The 17,788-nt window shown below is 45.8% G+C and overlaps 1 long non-coding RNA gene across 2 annotated transcripts; it reads left to right on the top strand.

Moving 5' to 3' along the window:
* Positions 1 to 36: 36 nt before the first annotated feature.
* On the top strand, positions 37 to 16,539 carry LOC142821202 (uncharacterized). 2 transcript variants are annotated; one of them, XR_012898121.1, is made up of 5 exons: positions 37 to 1,831; positions 3,681 to 3,897; positions 12,411 to 12,560; positions 15,244 to 15,538; positions 16,378 to 16,539. It is a non-coding gene; the product is annotated as an uncharacterized LOC142821202 (long non-coding RNA). The 2 variants fall into 2 exon arrangements; XR_012898122.1 differs by lacking the exons at positions 12,411 to 12,560; positions 15,244 to 15,538; positions 16,378 to 16,539 and adding an exon at positions 10,268 to 10,993.
* Positions 16,540 to 17,788: the final 1,249 nt, after the last annotated feature.

The raw sequence follows: 17,788 nt of genomic DNA on the forward strand, positions 1-17,788 counted from the left end.
CCGCCCCTTAGCCCCGCTGCTGCACGCGCCAGGCTGAGGGCAGGAGACCCAGCCCGAGCAGGGGGCGACGTCACCTACTGAGTCTTGCTACACCCGCCCCCTTTACCGGCCGTTAGGGGGCCCGCAACTGAGTCATGGGGGGGGGGGGGGATTCATGCCGTAGCGCGCTGTCCCGTAGCTAGCCCGGCTCCCACGAGCCTGGCTGCCAGCAGCGTAAGGAGCGGCCGCAGCAGGGGGGTGCTGCAGACGTGCCGCTCACTGTGCACTATCAGACTAGGATGGGAGGGGCATGGACGGTGCCTGGGGAGGGAGTGCAGAATAGGCCACCCTGTGGAAATGGAGGCTGCCCAGCTAGCATTTAAGAGTATTAGGAGCATAGTGCTTCCCAAATGTCACCTATGATGGCGGAGAGGGGAAGAGAAGGTAGCAGATGCCAAAATAAGAACAGTTCATATGCATAATGCTTTGTCTTATACAAAAATCAGGACATGTGCTCACACTGTATAGAGAGATATGTCCTTGAAAGCCGCAGTGAGAGTCTGGACCACCACCCAAGTTGCCTGTTGGACCACTATCATAGCTTTGCCCTTGAAGAAAATCTGGAACATTAGAGTAGTTTCAGCTCAGGGACCATGTATTTCTTTAAAAAGAGAATGGAAGGAGTAATATGGCTGTTGGTTTTTTAAAATAAATATGGACACAGCAAAAAAACTTCTACATTAAAACAACATTTGAGCACCTACATCAAAAGTAGGTGGACTCAGGCAAGTGCAACTCTAATGCAGCCCACTTGTGGACATGCAGTAATTGGTACTAAGAGAAAATGGGGAAAGGCCATAATTTGTATCGGATCAAATACTGTCGGTGAAAAATTTCAGCCTTACATAGAACCCTTCTTCCACTAAGCTCTCAAAGTGGAAAGCTTGTATTTTTCAGTAGAAGATAGGCCAAATGAAAGGTATTACCTCTCTGCGAGCTTGGGACCAACATGGCTACAGCACCACTATGTAAGAATTTTGGTTAAGGCCATTTAGGGCAGTGATAAAGCCAGCGGAGGGAACGTGATTGGGCCCCTTCCTGTCAATTTATGTAGAAAACGGTAATCATATTGTCAGTCAGGACCCTGATGGTGTTGTCCTGGATGATAGTGGAGAAATGCTTGCATGCGTTGAAGACTGCTCTCAGCTATAGAATAGTGATAGAAATGTAGCCGTGTTAGTCTGGTGTAGCTGAACAAAAGAGACTACTTCAGAAGACATTCAAATCTGCACTTGAAAGGGAATCCTCTGAACTGGCATTCATGCTAAAATTCGACACTCTCAGCCGGGGGCTGAATAAAGACCCCAGCTATCTTACCCATTACAAAGATAGCTTCCCCAATTATCACCTCTAATACTATTAACTCACAGACATTTCCCCTTCCCCACCTCTAATATCATTAACTCACAGGCATTCACCTTCCTTCCCCCCGCATCTCCCTTCTGTTCTGAAATGTGATTTGTCCTTTTCATGTGTGTTCATTTTTTTTTAATTGTATCCTTTGGTGTATATATGGCTGTGACTATTTTCTTCCACTATTTGATCTGAGGAAGTGGGTCTGGCCCACGAAAGCTCATCATCTAATAAACCATCTTGTTAGTCTTTAAAGTGCTACATAGTCCTGTATTTTGTCTCAGCTATAGAAGGTTGATATGAAGGGAAGTTTCTGTTGTAGACCAGCAGCCCTGAACATGGTGGCCGCTGAAGTGTACTCCCCACCCTATAAGAGATGCATCGGTTGTGATCTGTATCGTGGGCTGAAGTCAATGGAACAGCACTCCAGCTAACATTGGTGGGTGCAGTCCACCAGTCCAATGGCTCTTCCACTTTTGGTGCCGACTCAGGTATCAAATACGGTTCCTGTGCCGGGCTCATGTCCAGTGCAAGCGCTGACATAGCTGGTGTACTGCGGTGCAGCTTCAAAGCTCTATCCCTGTGGTGGGTGGAACCAGTGCCTGATTTATCCCTGGTGCCTCCATGACCCGGTGGTCATGCCGGGACAGCCCTTCTCTTCCTTGAAGAATGAGGCCCTGGCGATGCAGCCTGACATTTATCGGCCCTTATTGAGTTTGAACGGGGTGAGGAGGGCTCTGTTTGTGAAGGCTGGAGTGCTTTATCAAATAAAAGCACCCTGAGTCTCATTTCCCTGTCTCTTTGTGCTCTAACTGTTAGCATAGAGAAGTGAGGGCACTTCTGGGGAATGTGTTCTTCGCCCCAGCAATGAATGCAACCAGACTGCCCGTCTGAGGCGGTCATGGTCTCCTGCCAAAAGTCACATTTTTGAAGCCAGGAGATCCTGGTATGGTCGTATTGTAGGGATAACATATTAATGTATTAAAAATGTGATTCCCCCAAATGGAAGTGACTCCCCATAATTTGTTCCCCACAACTTAAAGTGTTTAGATTTATTATTAATTCTTCTTCTTCTTATTATTATTATTATTTGTTAAGATTGTTAAATGTTTAGATTTATTATTATTATTGTCCCTTTAGAATATAATGTATTAGGTCATGTAACTTAGAACTGTTAAGAATATAATCCTATGTAGCCAGAAACAGCACCCCCCCCCTCCCCCCCTGTGCTCCAGGGCATGCTCAAGCTTGTGCAAGGGGCTGCTTGAAATTGACATTGCAGAGATACATTGTAACACTGCATTGTCAAGCCACTAACTCTGCTATGGGAGCCAATCCCTGTAATTGACTAAGGGCATTGTTACTTAATTGAGGCCTGTTCTCTTTAAAACATTGTAACTTTATTCAGCACTCAGAGAATGTTTTAAGCAATACCACCCAGAAACTTTTTGTAACTACAACTCTGATATATGTAAAGTTATTATTACCAGAAACTTTGTATGGGAAACATTAAGGAATGTATGTAAGAGAGAGAGAGTGCTTGGATGATGAGTGAATGGTTCTAAGAGGTGCCAGCCTGAGAATACAGCAACAAAGGGCTGAAGAAGGCGTCAGGTGCCAGTGCAACCAAAAGGTGTCAAGTGGAGAAACTGGAGGTCCACCCGATGAGATCACTGATGAGCACCTGGCAGCCACCCTGGAGACATCAGCATGATACAGCAATTTCCATAGACTGGCATAGGAAGAAATTCCTATAAGAACTGGACTAAAAAACTATGGAATCAGAGTCCAAGGTTCTGCTGCCAGCCTACCAGGAGCTTCAGATGCGCATCTGATCAGGACTTCGCTCCCCACTACCATCACTTGTGTACAGAGTACCTGGCCAGTATTCTGTCACAAGCAACTTCCAGGCTGGTAACTATACACAGAACTTGAATGAATGGATGTATGAATAAATGGTTATATATATATATATATATATATATATATATATATATATATATATATATATATATATATATACACATACACAAGTGTATAAGGGTTAAGTAGTGTTAGGAATAAGTAGTTAAACAACGTTGTTTGCTTCTATTTTTTCTTTATTTTTTTTATTATCTTTACAATAAATGTGGCTTTTTGCCTTATCCCCCTCATAAGATCCTGCTTGCTTTTATTTGGTACAACAGTATCTGATCTCTCTCTCTCTTTCTCTTTTTAAAACAATTCTGTAATTAGAGTACTACTGCTAAAAACTGGCTAACAACTAACTTGAAATTCTATCCTGACAGGCTCTGTTGAGAGGGAGCTCACTTCATCTGTGACTGAGGACAGTTAGAAGGAACTGTCAAGAACCAGACTGCGTGCCTCAAGAAATGGCGTGAATGGCACGAGGGACCTAACGCGCATTTGCAGTGCAGCAGATTCCTGCTAGCAAATCTCCGATCTGCAGTGCCGGGACGACCCAACACCAACAGTGGAGCACCCCCGGGGACACTTCTCAAAGTAGTAAGAAAAGTTATTTACCCTTCATAAATGGAGTTCTTAGAGATGTATGATCCCTATCTGTATTCAATATATATACACTCCTTGCGTCTGAGACTAGAGAATTCTTGCAAATAATGCCCGTTTGTCCACAACTGTGCCCTCTCCCCTCTACTACTCTGCACCAAAAACTATAAGGGATGGTGTGGATTGAGGCCTCTCCAGCTGCTTACCTCTTATTGTGTATCAGATGATTGAACAGGGTGGGGAGGGAGAATGGTTAAAGGAATGCAGATAAATACCACTAATCTCAAAGAACTCTTCCCTTTGAGTCCTGGTTTCAGTGTATTTCTCTGTGGGTGACCAATAAAGCAGTACTTAGAGGTGGAGGAAGATGCTGGTGGTGAAGCTGTACATATAACTACTGTCCCAAAGAATGCATCAGCATAGGCTTCGATCATGGTAACTTGTCTTGTAAGTACACAGATGGAACTCCACATAGCTGATAGAGTTACCTCTTGAAGTGATACTACCAGAGCTGCCTTCACTCTCAGAATGAGCTGGGTACACCATAGGAGGGACGAGTGTGCTCACTGATAAAGTAGGATTCAGCCACAGATCCACTTGGAGATCCTCTGCTAAGGAACTTCTCCTCAAGGTTGTTCCGCAAAGGCAAACAGACCTACGAGACTGATAGATTTTGTTCTCTGTAAGGAAAATGCCAGAGCTAGTCTTATGTTGAGGAATGAAGCCACTTCATTGGAGGCACCGTGCTCCAAGAACACAGATAAATAGTGAAATTTGTGTGAAATTTCAAAACTACACTGGGATGAGTTCACATGTTCACATAGCAACACCTTGTCCATATGAAATACCATGGGGAGGATCTGCCATTAAGTTCCCCAGTTTACTTACCCATCTGGATGAGGTAATGGAATGAGGAACAAACCTTCACAGACAAGTATCAAAGTAGCCAGAGATTCGTAAGGTGACTTGGTAAATGTTAAAGTACTAAAATTATAGTCCCATGGAGAGGTTGGGCTTTATTACCAAATCAGAAAGCTTGAATTAAGATCTTTAAAAAGCTGGATGTGGAGTAAAGGGAATCACCATCAGCTGGAGGGTGACTCACAGACTGCTTCCATGTGAACCAGTATCAAGCTGAGGAAGAGGCCAATCTTAAAAGTGAGGTAATCTGAAATATCAGGAGAAATATACTGGGGGTGAGCCTAGACAGAGAAATGCTTCTACTTGGCAAGGTAACATTTCTAGTTGAGACTCTTCTTCCATTAGTAAGAATGGCTTGCATAGTTTTGGAACAGGAATACTCTTAGTCAGATGCCCAGCTAAATACTAAGCTGTAAAGTTAACTGCTTCCAGGTTGGGGTGTCTATCCCAGCCATTCTCGAGTCAAGAAATCTGACAAGGGATGAATGAGTGGCTGGACTGGGTTGATGTATTCAGAGCCATTTAAATGAAAAGAGAATGACTTTGTCTTGGAATCTTCTGCAACACTCAAGAAAACAGCAGCTTAAGAAGAAAGGCATAGATCAAATCATTTGTCCACAGAAGAGCATCACCTCTGCAGAACTGGCCCTGAGCTCCCTTGGAAGAGTATATGCTGCACTTTGTTTATTGGAGGCAAGTAGGAGTACCCTGCTGAGCAAAGATGTTCACCTGCTGAGCAATGTAACTCCCACTTGCAGCTACTGGTGAAATACCTCCTGAAGCTGTCGCAAGCAAATTCTGGGTTCTTGGGGGATTACATGAATTCCTTAAACTGACCACTTCTATACACAGAGGATATTTATGAAGACTATAGTTGTCATGTTGTCTAACAGTGCAAACATGTAATGAGACTGGATTTACTAGTAAGAATGCCCTGTATGCTTCTCCCACTGTTATGAGTTCTGGGAGATTTATGTGCATTCTTGTTTCCTGTGACCATCCACAGTACAAGTGCCCTGTGTCATGTGACCATCCATGTGAACACCTGAACTTAACATAGAGATGTCTCTGGTGATTGTTCAGTGGGTATGGGGGAATCGAGAAGAAACACCTCTGCACACTTGTGTGGGATCTTTTCATCAAGTTAGAGAGGCCCTTATCTCAGTGGGCATCATCACTATAGCATTCATGCCATTTGTATTCATGTCATATATATTGTTCAAAGCTAAGCCTTCAGGCATCAGAAGTGGAGTTTGGTGAACATTGTTATGCAAATATATGACTCCATGTCAGCCAGGAGAGTAAGGCAAACTTGGACAGCTGTCTAAGGGTTAGGAATAAACTGATATATTAGGTTGCCTATGACTTGGAAACTGTTGATAGGGAAACACGCTCTTGCTCTGAATCTAAGGTCAGACTAAGCTCTTATGAAAGCTATAGTCCGGGTTTGAGCAAGAGAAGACTTTTGTATTTTTACAGAGATTTCCCAGAGATACGAAACAGCCTTCAGGAGTAATGCTACTACAGAAAAAATACTTTTGTAGAGACCTTGTAGATTCTAGACTGAATGAGAGTTCTCTGTATTGGTAGTGATCCGGATCTAACACAAATCTGAGGAATCTTCTATGGAAAGGGTGAAAATCCATGTGAAAGTACGCATCTTTCATATTGAGAGATGTGAACTATGTCTTTTTCTAGAGACAGTATTATCAATGGCAGTGTAGCCATGCAGAATTTTAGCTTGTGATTAAAGAAACTAAGATGCTGCATGTTGTGGATGGAACTTCGCCGTCCTCCTAGTTAAACTTGTGCATCTAATAACAATACTAACTGCATATAAAACTTGGAAATATTTAGAGGAAAATGTTGAAGAGGCTCATTCCAGACACTGGAGATTCCAACTCAGGCCATATGACTGTAAATGAGGAACGTGAGAAGTGTTGGTCTGCACTACTTCTTATGTCTTTGAATGGATGACAGAGGGGGCCCAGGAATGTACCAAGACACTACTTTCAAGATTTTTCTGGTTTCATGTGCAGGGAGTGCATGCATGTCCACAGTGCAATACACATAAAGACCAACAGAAAGAAGCTATATGAATTACCATTCCAATTATATTGAAATATGAGCACTGGGGGACTAAATCCATTCTCCCCCATTCAAAGAGGCTGAATATAAAATAGTCCATGCCAAGAAAAGGGACAGGTTCCAATAGAAGTGAGAATTACTCTTCTAAAGAGGTACAGAAAAGCACCCCAGATCCTCATTGCTCTGCACAAGTTCCAGCTCTTCTCAGAAACCTAAGCCTGTGGAACATAAGTAAAAGAGGAAAAGGCCATTAAGAGCATCTAATTTGACCTCATGGACAGCACAGGCCACATAGAATTTCACCCAGTAGCCCCTGTAACAAATCTAATAACTTGTGTTTCTTTCAATGAATATAATCATACTGTAGTCTCCTCTTGATCATTTTAATAAGTTAATTCTTTTATTTTTTATGCAGTCTTCAATTTTTCAATGCTTTTTAAAAAATGTGGGTATCAGTTGACAATACTTCAATATGGGTCTTACCAGTGCCATAGACAGAAGTCACCTTGCTGGTAAGTGTCAAGAGCTGAGACTGTGTGACTAGGGATGGAGCATAACTGTTTTGTTCATTCCCTTTGGGACACCTCGTATTGGCCACTCTCGGCGGACAGGATACTGGGCAAGATGGACCTATGGTCCGACCCAGTATGACCATGCTTATGTCTTATGTTTATTCTATACATCCAAGGATTGCATTAGCCCCTTTTGCCACAGCACCTCATTCAGAGCTCATCTTGAATTGCTTGTGCACTTTGAACCCCTATATCCTTTTTAGTCTTTGCTGTCCAGTATACAGTCCTCCTTTCTGCAAGTACCATCTGCATTTTTGTTCCTAGTTATGTGACCTTGTATGTGATTGTATTAAAATGTATTTTGTTTGAATGGCCCCAGCTTATCAACCAATCCAGATCACTTTGTGACTATGCCATCATTTCTCTATATAAGAGGAAGTTACTCACCTTGTACAGTAACAATGGTTCTTCGAGGTGCGTGTCCCCATGGGTGCTCCACTGTAGGTATTGGGCTCATCCCAGTGCCACAGGTTGGAGATTCGTCAGCCGTAGTTCAGCCAGACTGCGCATGTGCGATGAGCGTTACGTGCCTTTCGTGCTGTTTCTGAGTCTACGGGTGGTCCAGCTCCCGCCAGTTCCTCCTAATTGGATCACCTCTGAAAGACATAAAGAAGAGACTCCAAAGTGGGGAGGAGGGCAGGTCGTGGAGCACCCATGGGGGGACACACCTCGAAGAACCGTTGTTACTGAACAAGGTGAATACGAAGAAGTTACTCACCTTGGTGCAGTAATGATGGTTCTTCGAGGTGTGTCCACGTGGATGCTCCATGTCTGGTGTCGGGCTCGTCCCGGTGCCGCGAATCGGAGGCTTCACATAGCTGTATTCAGCCGGACCGTGCATGCGCAAGCGTTCGAGGCCATTCGCGCCCTTTCCTCTCTGCGCGCAGTCCGGCCCCCACTCCAGTTCCTCTCACCGCCTCATCCAAAACGAGAGAAACAGACGAGATTCCGTAGCGGGGAGGAGGGCGGGTTGTGGAGCACCCAAGGGGACACACCTCAAAGAACCATCGTTACTGCACGAAGGTGAGTAACTTCTTCTTCTTCTTCGGGTAGTTCCCATGGGTGCTCCACGTCTGGTGACTTCGGAGCAGTGGTCCGAGCTAAGGTTGGGCTACGGAATCACGATTGTGGCAGTGTTGGAGTACTGCCGAGGCTACAGCGGAGTCTGAAGTAGAGTGTTGCAGAGTTGCGTAATGTTTCATGAAGGTGGCGTTTGACGACCAAGTAGCTGCTCGACAGATGTCTTGCATAGGGACTCCTTTCAGGAAGGCCGTCGAGGTAGCAACTGCGCGAGTGGAGTGCGCTCTAGGCTGTGATGGGAGCGACTTGTTACAGATATTATAACAGGTGGTAATGCAAGCGACAATCAACTTTGAAATGCGCTGTGCAGAGAGTGGACGACCTCTAAAGTGATCTGCGACAGATATGAAGAGATGGTCCGTCTTTCGGCTATCACGAGTTCTATCAACATAAAATGCAAGGGCTCGGCGAGCGTCCAGCATGTGCAGAAGAGCCTCATGAAGCGAGGTATGTGGTTTCGGGCAGAAAGAAGGTAAGACGATTGGTTCATTAATGTGGAAATCCGTGCAGACCTTTGGCAGGAAGGCTGGGTGCGACCTCAGTGTCACAGAGTCCCTATTAAAGATAGTATATGGAGGAGATGCCATAAGGGCTGCCATCTCACTGACTCTGCATGCAGACGTTATAGCAAGAAGAAAGACGACTTTGGTCGTAAGCAGCTGAAGGGACGTAGTAGCGAGAGGCTCAAAAGGTGGACGTGTCAAAGCATCCAGCACGAGGTCGAGATTCCACACCGGAGGGTGGGGGTCTACGTGGAGGGTTAAGATTAATGAGACCTTTGAGAAACCTCTTCGTAGTGGGGTGGGCAAATACAGACCGGCCATCGATTGTGTGGTGGAATGCCGCTAGGTGGACTTTAAGTGATGGTATCGAGATACCTGTCGTGTGTAGATGCAGAATGTAGTCGAGTACAAAATGCAATGGTGAGCCAGAGGCATTGGAGCTGCACCATTTTGTAAACCGAGACCATTTTGCGAGGTATGTTTTCCTCGTGGAGTGTTTTCTACTATGCAACAGAACGCGTTTCACTTGGTCCGAACAAAAACTCTCGGATGTGCTGAACCATCTAGCATCCATGCGGTCAGGTGCAAGGTGAGGAATTTCGGGTGACGTACAGATCCGTTCTGTTGCGTTAGGAGGTCCGGGAAGAGAAGGAGTCGGTAAGGCGTTCGAATGGACAGTTGCAGGAGCGTGTAGTGCCTTATCAAATAAAATCATTTTTAGCCGTCTCTCGCAGTCCTTGTGGGCTCTGGTGGTCAGATTAGCACAGTGGGTGCATTTTTGGGGCAAGTGCGTCTCCCCAACACCCCTAATACAGGAGGCATGGCCATCAGAGATCGGCATTGCCTCGTGGCATAGCGAGCACTTTTTAAAACCGGGGGAGCCCGGCATTTTTGCTGCTTGAATGCTTGCGCCAGTAACCGCTTGCCGTTTGTTTTATATTCGTTTTGCTTCTTTCTTTTCTGTTTCTTTCTCTCTTTATTTCCTTGTATTCTGGTATTTAGCTTTTTTTTTTTTTGTTCTCCGAGAGAGAGAGAGGCGGCTAGGCGCCAAGTGAGAACAGCGGGAAACAGCAGGGACGGAGATAACAAATATTGAAATGTCTCTATTTCTACTAGGTTTTTTTTTTTTGTTTTTTTTAACAGTGAAGATAAGGAAAGGGAAACGTAGATAAGGTTGATGAATTAAATTTTAACTATTAACAGGATGTCTGAAGTACTCTGAGGAGAGGAGAGGAGAGGAGAGGAGAGGAGAGGAGAGGAGAGGAGAGGAGAGGAGAGGAGAGAGCTCCGTCCGTGGCCAGAGGCAGCTGAGAGGAACTGGAGCGGGGGCCGGACCGCGCGCAGAGAAGAAAGGGCGCGAATGGCCTCGAGCGCTCACGCACACGCGGTCTGGCTGAATACAGCTATGTGAAGCCTCCGATTCGCGGCGCCAGGACGAGCCCGACACCAGACGTGGAGCATCCACGGGGACTACCCGAAGAAGAACTTCCTCTTCTTCTGGTAGTGTCCCTGTCACATTACTAGATTTTGAGGGAGCAGCCAGATCACTGCTGTACCCATAGGGGGGTATTTGCCCCAAAGTGTATACAAAAGGGGTCATGTGAGGTGTCAAACAAAAGCTTACCTTCTACTGTAGGTGCTGTTCATGTAATTGTATAATGTCTGTATGTGGAGTTATAAACGTACTCTGTATGGATGCTGGAAACTTCTCTGTTTGTGGCTGAGCAATGCAGAGGAATGCTCAGCCCGTGGATATGCTAATGAGCGAGGCTCCAGGAACAATGAATCTCTGAATGCAAAAGACACACCTCGCCAATGACCATGTGCCCCTCTCTGGCTTGGAAAAGACCAGGGATGGATATAAGATGCCATGTGGCAGACTCCAGGGGGTGGATCTTCAGATTTGCTCCTAATCCCAGATGCAGCCTCTCAGGGATCTACGAGCTGGAAAGAACTGTGGACCCATCCTGGCATAGGATGGACACCAAAGACTTTTAAGCTAGCAGTTTATAACATCTCTGCTACTAGCCTGCATCGAGAACTGGGAGATTTGATGCATGTAATGTGTTATACTTTAACAACCTTACTCTCATGCTTTTCTTTCTCTTAGTAATAAAGCTTTAGATTTAGATTCTAAAGGATTGGCTCAGCATGATTTGTGGGTAAGATCCAGAGCATAAATTGATCTGGGATGCTGGTTTCTTGGGACTGGAGAACTCGTTCGGGGTGGGTGAGATTGGGTCCTATAGCCCCTCACCTGTGTGCAGGCCCGGGGCTGTTTGGGGCATGGATATAGCTGGGGTGTCAGAGGGGTTTTGCTAGTGAGGCTTCTGGCTGGCCAGACAGGCAGCTGAAGTGCTCTGTGGAACTGGTCTATGGCCTATTTGGGAAGGTCTCCAGTGTGGGGCTATAAGGAGCCCCGAGTTTGAGCAATTCACCCAGAGTGGACACCCTCAGCCGTGCCCAGATCCGGCCCGGTCTGTCACAGTCCCCATGGGTGCTCCACTGTAGATGACTACAGAGCAGTAGCCTGGTCTACAGAGGTGGGAATCGGAATTATGATCGATCTGCCATAGAGAGTACTGCAGAGGCAACTGCTGAGTCACTCACGAGAGTGTCAATGGCATAATGTTTTGCAAATGTTATGTTGAGGACCAGGTTGCCGCATAACGGATATCCTGTAAGGGAACTCCTTTGAGGAAGGCCTTCGACGTGGCCATCGCTCTGGTAGAATGAGCCTTCATTGTGTTTGGATGGGGTCTGTTACACAATGAGTAGCAGCGTGAGATTCAGTTTACAATCAGCTTGGAAATGCGTTGTGACGTCAAAGGTTGGCCCTTAACTCATTCATCTGTGCATAGTAGTAAACGTGATTGTCGGAAGGGATGCATCCTCTCCAGGTAGAAAGCCAGAGCCCTACATCTGTCCAAGGTATGTAGTCGGGCTTCATGGTTGGAGGAGTGCGGCTTGGGATAAAATGTTGGGAGTACTATAGGTTCGTTGATGTGGAACTCTGAGTTCATTTTCGGTAAGAAATTTGGACAGGGGCGCAGTATGACCCCGTTACTGGTAAACAAGGTGTACGCTGGTGTGGCCGAAAGGGCAGTCAGCTCACCTACCCAGCGTGCAGATGTAATTGCTAGTAAGAAAACGATTTTCATTGTAAGCATTGCCACGTCACAGGTGGCTAGCGGCTCAAATGGTGGATACGTCAGAGTGTCCAAGACCAGTTGTAGGTCCCATTGCACCTGGGGTTCTCACAGGGTATTGATTGGCGAGACCTTTTAGGAATCACTTAGTCATGGGATGGGCAAATATTGAGTAACCTTCTACCGTTTGTCTGAAGGCAGAAATCGCCGTGAGATGAACTCGGATGGTAACACCAAGCCTGAATGTTGGAGGTGTAGTATGTACTCGAGGATATGATGAATAGGAATGGAGCATGGTCGAGATTATTAACCACGCACTAGGTGTGGAAACGACGCCATTTATGCAGGTAAGTCACTCATGTGGAATCATGCCCACTGTGCATTAACACGTGTTTTACCTCCTGAGAACAGACGACTTCTGTCGGAACCAGCTAGGAGCCACACTGTGAGGTGTAGTCGATCAATTTGCGGGTGCATCATGGCCAGCCCTGGTTGTGTCAGAAGGTCGGGTCGTTCTGGCAGATGGTATGGATGACAGAGACATGACAGAGAAGCGGAAGCCATGTCTGTCTGGGCCAAAAGGGAGCTATAATTATGACTGTGGCTCGGTCTATGGATATCTTCCCCTTACTGAAAAGCGTAGAGTAGATGGCGGCTCCAATCCTGTAGGAATGCATCCCATAGGGACTTCGGTCCTACGTCCACTCTGCAACAATATTCGGGACACTTCACGTTGTGAAGTGTTGTAACAGGTCTTTAGTGGGGTACCCCCATCGTTGGAAGAGATAATGTGTTACATCGTGATTGAGTTCCCACTTGTGTTGAAGAAAGAAGTATGTATTGAGGGTATCGGCAATCATATTGTCCTTGCCCAGTAGATATGTAGCGACCATGTTGACGTTGTGGCGAATGCACCAGTTCCATAAACGCATCGCCTCTGCACAGAGCGAGTTGGAGTGGGCTCCACCTTGACGGTTGATATAGTAGACTGTGGTCATGTTGTTGGTAATACAACAGCCACACTCTGCCACTCAGGTGGGCAGCCCTAGGCTATGCCAAAGGCTATAAAATCTGCAGTTGTCGGGCAGATTTTGATGTAACCAGTGTAGCCCCTGCCCATGTAATTTCAGTCACTGGGCAAATTATACCCATATGACTGCCAGGGTTTCCCGCCACCAGATGGAAAGCGCAGGAAAGGAGGGGGGGCAGTAGAGACACCAAGATGGATTCCTAGTTGTTGTTTTATGATCCAAAATAGCATCTGCGACCAAAATGGTGGCTGCTAACTTACATAACAGTAGCGCCATTCTCGATTTCTGAGACGGCTGGAGATTCTTCAGACTGCGATGTTGCTTATGTTATACCTCAACAAGTTGCACCTCTTGTGTGTCTGCCACTCTTTTAAACAACTCGTGGAATTGGTGAATATCATCCGTTGGCGAAGAATCGCTGGGGAAGACCGCAACATCCGAAGAGGAGGAAGACTGATCAGTTGGAGACTTTGCAAATGAGCGTGCTCCGATGCTGGTAACAACTCTGCCTCAGGTTGATGAGCTGTTGAAGGTGCATCTCCTGAAGGGGTGGGTGACCTTGTGGTCGTTTCCGGAGGTGTTGGTAGTCTAGCACTACTATGTGAACGTTGTTGGTGATAATACTTAGGAGACCTTAAGCAGGAGTGCTCCAATGAATAACAGCGTCGATGATGATAGTAATGATCCCCGTGATAACAATCATAATAATGCCTCCTTGGAGAATACCCAGGGGAATACCTCCTCTCAGCTGTGTGGTGATACTTCAAGTAAGATGATTGTGTAGGTGAGCTGGGTGAACGAGACCTGCCTTGTGAATATGTTGGAAAATGTGACTGTCTGCGGTAGCACTGTGGTGATGGTGAATATTGCAGAGAGCAGTTGCAATGGTGTATGGTTGAAGTAGTGCGACTCGCATGCTGCGATGGCACAGAGAATGCAGAAACCGGAGACTGAGGCTCTGGAGAAAAGCAAACCGGTTCCGGGCTAGGAGAGAGTGTGATCACTCTCCTAGACTTGTATCTAGTTTTCTCCGGTGCCAGGGAGGATTGCTAGCGATGCTCTGGTACGTCCTGTACCAGTACTGTATGTGCTGCCTGAGCCAGTACCAATGTTTGCCGTACCGCAACTGTGGTGGTTGAACCCAGTGCCAGTGGACTCAGTGCTGATGTCGTAGGCGGTGCAGTGGGGGTCGGTGCCAAGCTTGTAGTCAATGGTGGGCTCGGTGGTGGTGCCGCCAAGCCCTGTGCTGGTCTCCTGGATGGTGCTGTTAGTGTTGGTGCTGCATTCAGTACCTGTCGTATATGCAGTGCTGGTTCCGTCAGTGTTGCCTTGGCTGGCACCATTGTAGGCATGTTTTTTCAGCGCCGACGCCAAATCACCTCTCGGCACTGTGGAAGCCGCCGGTGCCAGTTCCATAGGAAGGGCTGGACCCAGCACTGATGTACTTCAGCTCGTCTTGTGCTTTTCTGCATGACAACTTAGGGCCATTCCCAATATCCCCAGCCTATCCACTTATCCACCTGGACGATGAATGGCAGAGTCGTGATTTTTTTCTTGCTGCAGTCAGTTCTGCACAGGATTTTGGTCTCTCTGGGGACCCCGGAGATCTGGGAGGCTCTGTCTCTGTAGGCTGCAGGGCCTTACTGAACAGTAACATTTTTAACTGCATCTCACGATCATGCCTGGCCCATGCTGTCAGCTTAGAACAGTGTGGGCATTTCTGAAGGATGTGGCCCTCACGCAGGCACTTTATGCAGCTCGCGTGGCTGTCTGATGTGGGCATCAGGTCGCCGTATGCTGTAAATTTTTTTTAAACCAGGGGACCCTGGAATTCTCAACAGCTTGTATACTAAAACTATTTAACTACAAATTAGAACTTTAAACAGTAAGATTATTCGTTTAAAAAAAAATTCTCTAACTAAAAGTACAACCATGAACTACTGACTAAAACTATGACTAACAACTAACTTTCTAACTATTTTTACACTCTTTCTCTCAGCTTCAGGAGAAGCAGTTCGACCATGGTTAGGAGGCACTGGTGAGAGCCGCACTACGTACAGACTCAGAAATGGTGCGAAAGGCATGCGACGCTCACCGCACATGCACGGTCTGCCTGAACCACGGCTGACGAATTTACAACCTGCGGCACTGGGATGAGCTCGACACCTATAGTGGAGCAACCACGGGGACACTACCCCAAGAAGAATTGTTTTTCTTGCTGGGTGACAATGATGTCATCATGTCATCAGCGTCAACAAGCTCTCAGCAAAGCTAAAGCAGCCAGAGAGAGGGAGGTAGGCAAGCGTAGCAAGAAGAGGGCGTAGCCCCCTAGTAATAATTTAATACTCTAAATTCTGAGAGTCGTCCACAAATTTTAATTAGCAATTATTTTATATTTACATCTAGACCAGTGTTTCTCAAAGTCGTCCGTGAAACCACTTTGAGAAAGCTGCTAAGTGGCCGCACTGGTGTGTTTATTTACCGGCACCGTGGCCACGGAGCCTCACAGCTCCCGTTGACTTTGGTTCACCATTTGCAACCAAAGGGAGCCGTGGGAAGCGGCAGCCTGGCCCACACCACTTTCCACAGCTCCCCTTGGCTGCAAACGTCCAAGAGGAGCCAATGCGAGCTGTGAAACTCGGTGGCCATGGCACTGGGAAACACACCAGGGCGGCCAGTTTGCAGCTTTCTCAAAATGGTTTTGTGGACAACTTTGAGAAACATCGATATAGACCATTTATCAAAATATTGAACAGATCCCTGAGGAATGCTAGTAATACATTCAGTTACTTTTAAGACATGTCAGACATTTAACCCATTTAACGTGCATTTATATTGAACAGTGCTCTTTTTTAATCAGAATGTTGTGAACTAACTCAAAAGGTTAAAAAACAAAATATTCTAACTTCTGTGCATTTATTTTTAACAATGTAATATCAGTAAGTGAGGGTTTTTTTTTTTTAATAATACCAAGTTACATTAAACTGTGTTGACATTAAAGAATCAAAGCTGTGTTTTCTAACCTGTGGTCTGCGGACTCCTGGTGGTCTGCAATGGTACTGCAGGGGGTCCATGGAAAGTTTAAAAAGATCCTTATTTTTCTTTTCCTTTCCTTACTTTTTTCTTCCCCCAGTGTGTCCGTGACATTTTAAAAGATTGAAGAGAGATCCGTCCATGTGCTCAAAAAGGTTGGGAACCACTGAATTAAAGGATGATATACTTATTGGATCCCTTTCAGCATTTCTATTATTTTGGCTGGCATTGATATCAGAATCACCTGCCTGTAATTATTCAGGTCATCCTGCTTGTCCCTTTTTAATATTGGCACATGTGCATTCTGCTGATCTTCTGGTATTTGCCCAGCATTTCAGGCTTTAATAAAAATTAACATTCTTAAGTCAGCGCACTTTGGGTGCAAGTTATTTGGGCACGTTCATTTTGAAATGTTAACATCCCCCTAGTAAGAAATGTAAGAGCACAGATGCTTTTTTTGAGGGGGGAAAGGGAGGGGCTGTTGAGTCAGATAGCAGGCCAGAGTTCTTGTCACAATTATTCACCTGTACCTGCAGTTTTTCAATTCTGAAATGGTTTAAAACCAGAAGGGGACACATGGAGGTTTACCTCAAACTTATTGAACCTCTCCCTCCCCCACGTTTCCAGATGTTTCGGAAGTCTCATCTAGCTGGGGGGTTGAGAGAGGAGGATGTCCTGCCTTGCTAGACAGATTTGGGATCCGTGGTAGTGAGCAGCTCTGTTTCCTCCTAGCACTTTTTGGCCTGCTCTTCCATATTAAAAGGACCAAACAGGAAGAATTGGGAGGTTGTTCCCTTTGGGGGTAGGGGGGGAGGAACACAACTATGACAATTTTTTCCCCTCAACAAGAGAGGGGATAAACTTTATAAACTAGTTTTCTAATAAATAAAATAAGAATGCTGAACAGCCACTCAACAGTGTCCCCTGTAAGCTGAACGCCTGGGTGGCTTCACACAAATTTAAATGTCACCCATGTGTTTCTACCCATGGTCTATATCCCCATGTGCCTTGGTGCACATATCAATTTATTCTGCATGTGAATGGAAAAAAAATTAGAGAGAATGCTGCCACTGAGGTCTCCAGCAGCACGAGGAGGACTGAGCCCTGTGAGCAAATCTTAACTGTCCCCTGTGCTTGAAGAAAGAGGCAACTCCCCAATATTAAGGAATGGGATCTGGAAAAAGCAGTATTTATTTTCTATTAGTATATATAATAATTAATGGAGATTGCCTATCTCCTAGAACTGGAAGGGACCTTGAAAGGTCATTAGTCCAGTCCCCTGCATACATGGCAGGACCAAGGACCACCCCTGATGAATTTTTCCCCAAATGGCCTCCACAAGGATTGAACTCACAACCCTTGGTTTAACAGGCCAATGCTCAAACCACTGAGCTATCTCTCCCCCAATATATCTCTCTCTTTCATTGCTATTTCAATATTAAAATATAAAAGTAGTAACAGAATAACCAGGCAGAGGGAAACTTCCAAGTTTGGATTTATATGTTCAATCT

Source organism: Pelodiscus sinensis, chromosome 1, assembly GCF_049634645.1.
Source record: "Pelodiscus sinensis isolate JC-2024 chromosome 1, ASM4963464v1, whole genome shotgun sequence".
NCBI lineage: Eukaryota > Metazoa > Chordata > Testudines > Trionychidae > Pelodiscus > Pelodiscus sinensis.